Source organism: Pygoscelis adeliae, unplaced genomic scaffold (assembly GCF_000699105.1).
Source record: "Pygoscelis adeliae isolate BGI_AS28 unplaced genomic scaffold, ASM69910v1 Scaffold121, whole genome shotgun sequence".
NCBI classification, from domain to species: domain Eukaryota; kingdom Metazoa; phylum Chordata; class Aves; order Sphenisciformes; family Spheniscidae; genus Pygoscelis; species Pygoscelis adeliae.
This window is the reverse complement of record NW_008824359.1, coordinates 7,443,087-7,448,993: the sequence shown is the minus strand read 5'-3', so window position 1 is coordinate 7,448,993 and position 5,907 is coordinate 7,443,087.

The following is a 5,907-nucleotide window of genomic DNA, read 5'->3' as shown; positions in this document are numbered from 1 at the left end:
CCATTGCTTGGGCTTGTGTTGTACCTGAGTGACACCATGTTAAAACTCTTGCTATTTTTGGAACCGTTTGAGGGGGGAAGGAAAGAAATAGGATTAACTACTAAAAAAATCAGGTCGCTTAGAGGCTGGCTGCATGTACTGCTCTCCACACTAGGAGCATCCTTAAATCTACATCTCTGCTGCTGTTACAGGATGGCACCTCCTGCATGAGTGAGGAAGAAAAGATCACGCTGTCCCCCTTCCCGAGTTAAAATCAACCTTTCACTGTCCTCTCTCCCTTCTTCAGCTCCCTGGATTTCTTTCTGACGAGAATGTTGCCTCAACACCTGGTCCAGATCTGACTTTCCGTTCCCTGCCATCACGGCCTCGAGAGGCAGAGCAGCTTGCTGGAACATGCCCTACTCTCTTCCCCTTGGCTCTTCTAACTTGCATTTCCAATACTCCCCCGTTTGTGTGTTTCTGAACTTCAGACTGGCTTTTCTTGTTTGCAGTGCCTCAGACATGGATTTTAAAAAAGAAAAAAACACAAACACAAACCCACAAACCCTTAAAATCCAGATATGATGAAAAATGTAAAACATACAAGCTTCTCAGTAGTTTGTAACCCTCCCTCTCTCCCTTGAGCACTTTTTGGGGCATGTTTGGTCATGCACAGAGGCTTTGTGAGCAGGATACGCACAAGCAAAGACTAGTGAGCTACAAGGCTGTGCTGACCACCAAGAAAGACACCCAAAGTGTCTTTGGTGCCCAAACAGGCACTCGTCGGTTGGGAGGGTTGGCCTCGGCCGCTTGCTGGAATGGATCATCCACATTGCTGAGATGCCATCATCCATCTCATGGAGTTGGGCTTTCTCCCCTTTAGCATTTTCTGCCTTCTCATGTTGAGGTTTCTCCTCTTTTACCTTTGAGCTGCTACCTATCACATCTCGACAATCCTACCTCTGTCCTCGGTTTTACCTTTCTTATCTTGCAGGGCTCTGTGCTCTTTCTCACAATTTGGCAATCTCCTGGGCTCTCAGAGGCAGGGTTATCCAGCTGGGCCATATCAGGGAGGCCTTGGATCGCAGCTGAACCTGGAGGACAGGGCGGTTTCAGGGCCAGCTTGCTGCAAGCTCTGTCTAGCCTGTGTTCATGCTAGTTTAACGCTCCAGATGGTTGCCTCCGTGCTGGAGGAGGTAACTGGGTTATTAAATCACTCCTGCTTCTTTGTCAGTCTGGGGGATCTGCCATCCTCGTGTGATACTGGTCTAGAAGAGAACTTTACACTGAGTCAGGCTAGCAGATACAGTAAAACCACCGGTGAGCAACTTCGGGTGCTCCATGCATCATCCTTCCCAAGCAGAAAAAGCCCTTTTTCTCAACTGCATGCATATATCAGGGCACTGGAGGCAACAGGATCTTTTCTTTTTACCTCTGCAGCATGCCAGGTGAGATCCGTTTGCCCTCACTGCAAGGCTGGATCCATGGTGCCCTTCCCGAGAGCAGCCATGGAGTCATGCCAGAGGCTCTGCGCTTCCTTTTTTCATTTGGTGGCAGACTCCTCAGCCTGGAAAAGTGATTGCTGTGGTGACGATATGATGGAGGTCCATGAAATATTGGCATGGAGAAGGTAAGGAACAACTATTTCCTCTGCCTCATACAAGAATTAAGGTGCATGAGACGAAATTATCAGGTGGCACTTGAAACAAAAGGAGGTGGTGTTTGGCAGGGTGTGTGGTTCTGCTGGGGAGCTCATGGCTACGGGACATCGTAGATGCCAAACATGAAATGCATTCAAAAAGCAGCTAAATATGGGAAAGAAAAATCCATCACGGGTTATTTAACACAAAGACATCAGCTGCCAGTGGATGTCCCTGAGCAAGGCAGTCTCAGGATATCAGGGATGCCTAGCTGTTAGTTTTTCCTCCGTGTACTGTGCCCTGGCTGGCTGCTGGTGGCCTTTGAGGCAGCATACAGGACCCAGATGACCCTTTAGTTTGACTCAGTTTGCTGAAGATACTGCACAATCTATAGCAGATGGAGTGATACTCCCATAGCTTGGCTTCCCAAGGAGCTCCAAATGCATTTTTCGAGGCTCTGCAGTGAACAAGAGTTCTTTGTGTTTATTTTCCTACTGTAGCTTTCCCTCTTTTAAAGAGAGACAGTTGGTTTTGTGAATGGTACTTAACAGTTCTTTCAAACTCTATTAGGCACTTGGGAGCCAGGAGTTGCGAGCACTCCGCTTCTATAGCCAGTGAAGGATTATTCCCCCCCCCCCCCCATTTTTTTTTTAGCTTCTGTTACCCCAGGACTTTCCAAGATGTCTGCACTTTGTGAGGTGAGGTTTTAAAAAGTGGCCATTTGTTAGTGTCTGAAAGCCTTGGAAATAGTGGGCAGTCCTGCTTTGTTTGCTCTCCTAACTTTGAAATGCTCTGAAACCAATTTTGTTCATCACTTCCCTTTTTAGAAAAAAAAAGAGGAAAAAAAAATTTTTTTAAAGTCAGGCTCTGTCCCAGCCCTGAACTGACTTGAATCTTGTATCTACAACAAATGCCAGGGATTTTTTTGGCAGACTTGATGACAAACCATTCTTCCATTTGAAATGGCTGGACAGTGAAACTGAAGTGCTTTTCCCTCTTGTTATAAGTGCGTATCAGGGTGCAGTGTTCTGTGTAGGGTCTTCTGCTCATGCCCTGTAGCTGTGCCCACGTACTGCCCAGCCAGGCATTAAGTGATGTGATTAATAGCTGCCACATGCGGTTGACTCTGCCTCTGATCTCTAGGGTGGGGAGATCTGTGTGTGCAGTGCAGGGTTTTATTTTGCTAGCAGAGCTCTGTGAAAGGTTTCCCTCCCAGGAAATTGTTTCTGGTAGTTTAATGTTGGTCTTTGTCCTGACTGAAAATTAAGACCTCAAAAAAAAGAAAGAAGTATACATGCATATTTTTGCATGACACTTTTTTTTTTTTTCTTTATTTAGTTAAGCTTGCCAGATTATTTCCTTTAGGTACCTTTAACAAAAGCATTTTAACATTTCAGGATTCCTTTTTGGGTTGCTGAGCTAAAGGTTCCAGCTCACTGAGCTGTACGCTCATAGGGGCCTGGGATACTTTATATGTCATATTTTCACGCTCTGGACTCCTGCCCAGACAACATCTCCCCAGAGAAGGACACTGCCCTGAGAAACAGCTGAGCTGGCTTAATGCAAGCATGTAAGAATGACCATGCTGGCCAGAGAGAAGGTACAAGCATCTCCACGCTTGGTCTCCAGCAACCATCAACAGTGGATGTTTAAGGAGAGAATATAGGGAATGGGATATTTCCCAGACTCCAGTCGTAAGCGGTTCAATGGCTTCTTGAGACAGACGTTATATCTGGATTGTCTCATTTAATACTCACTATGGAGCCATCCTCTGCAAATTGCCTCTTGAATCCTTGTTCTCTTTGGGACTTGGTGATTGAGCACTTGGTTCTCCTGTTTATTCCGGAAAGGCTACGAATGTATGGCACCCAGTATGCCAGTCCCAGCAGGCAAACAGCTGGGAAGTCATGCAACTTAACGCTGACGTGACTTGAAACACTTTGGATTTTGTTCAAGAAAATGCTGACTTTTGATTTAAGGGGGATGAAAAGAAAATTGAATGATTTAGGCAAAATCCTCTTTTTGCCCCCAAGGATATCTTTTTTTTCTTTGCCAAGATTGCTCTTTCTGTGGATGGAAAATTCCCAACCTGCTTGAGTTGGCAAGCTCTTGTTTTTTTAGCTAAAGCATATGCTGATGTATGTTTGTATCTTGCTCCAACAGAAAGCTGTGGAGCTGAAGGCAGCGTGCAGTTCCCTTCCCCATTCCAACAGTCCTCATATTGCCAGCGGGGGGGATGGAAAAATGTCAATTACAGTTCAGTCTACAGGAATGACAGCAAAACTACACTACTAAGAAAATAAAGTATAATTCTAACTCTTTCACCTGTCCTACAGGGGACTTCACTGTAAATGCAGAAAGATCCCGAAAAGTTGACCTACAGTGCCCATTGCCTGAGAGACGTCAATTGAGAGGAAGGAATAAACTGCCTTTATTTCAATAAGAGGACTATTAAACTTCAAAAGCAAAGTTTTTAGACTCATTGTACTAAAGATTATCTAGTAATTCTGTGTGGAAAATGGAATTCTTAAATGCTTTTGCCCCTCCCTAGCTCATAACGCGATGCCTTATTGCCCTCAAGCAAAGGCAAGAAATTCTTAGGCTGATTTTTCACTGACACTCTGCATGCTACTGCTGGCTGCTCTGCTCGGTCTTAACAGCTGTGAGAGGCTGGCGAGTCTGTGGGAAAGGTGCCTGCCTGTTCTTGGACGCATCAAGCGTGCTCCTAGCACTTGATAAATCATTTTGCAGCTGTGGTAATGGCTCCGTTTTGCAGAGGTGGCCATTTTAGAATTCATTTTAAATGCATTTTAACTGTTCTGTCCTGAAGTTTCCCTCCCAGATCTTCTGCCAAAAGTCATCTTTATTTTAGAGTGAAAGTTTTGAGGTTAATTGAACAGGGCACTTCGGAGGTGAGGGATTTAATTCCATGAGACCTTGCAGATTTCATAAAATGCACTGGTATGTTTTTAGCAGGGTTTTCTCAGGTCAATTCATGCAGATTACATTCTTCAAGACCAATGAAACCCAGTGGTTCCCTGGACTGTAATGAGCTACACTGAGCAGTTGTACAACTACTCCCAGATCTGTCAAGCCATAGATTTTACAGGGTTTGAGCCCCTGACAGGGAAGCTTTACGTTACATTATCAGATGAAACCTGAGTCCTTTTCATAAACTCACTATTTATTCTCCAAAATCTATTTAACAAATGCGCTCAGTAAATAGAGTTGGGAAAGTTGATTACAAGGTTTTCCTCCTCTGCTTTGTTCCCGTGCAGAAAATGACCCTGATGAACGGCACGTCCTCTCAGGCTGTAACTGGCCTCAGCCAACCCTACCTGAGGCCGCCTCTTAGCCAGCTGTGGCAGTGGGAAGAGAGGAGGAAGAAACAATGATGTCGGTCTCGTGAACATCTGAGTATTTCACAGTGTACCATTTTCTGAGTATTCAGTATTTCGGGGCTGCTATTTGGTGTTTGACAAGTTTCCATCTCTCGGGCAGACAGAGGTGATCTTCCACCCTTCTTGTCCCGGAGTGCCCGCCTTGCTCAGAGCTGTGATTACGGCTTACTCTTCCACCACAGTGTCCAATGTTTGCTTCTGCCGTGCTGCCGAGCCCAACTGCTTCTTACCACAAGAGCACTGGAGGTGGGATCTTCTCCGTGTGGCAATACCGTGTGTTTCTGCTAATTATAGAGGCTGTCTTGCACCGACTACTGAAATAGTCCAGAGAGACCATGTCTACAGGGGGCCTGTGATGTCATCCTTGCACTAGGATGACATCACTAGCTCTGCTGCTGTAAGATAGTGGATGCCCTTGTCATACCTGTCCGGCTGGCTGTGACAGCGAGGAAGGGACTGCACTGATGCAGAACCTTTCTTGCTCAATAAATGTAGATTGTAATTATAAAGGAGTGTATTCATTGCCCTGTTCATCTGATAGCTGTGCGTTTACTGGGGAAAAGCATTTATCAAGAAACTCTGTAATCCATCAGCACTCCAAGGAGAGTAAACCACCAGGTAGACCACAGTAGACCACTCCTTTTGCATCAGATGATCGCTTCCCATTCTCTTGGTTTCTGACCTTCTTAGGAAGATGCATCACTGCACTGACAGTGAACCTAAGTTATAAAAACCGTGGCACAAAGATGTTTTTCCAAAACCTCCTGGTTTGCCTTTTGTGGCTTGCAAACATTCTCTTCCTCAGCATCAAGGGATCCATCCATACACAAAGGATGCTAGTGGCCTGCTTTCTGTTTAGCTGAGCGTCCCAACAACTGCAGTGGCTG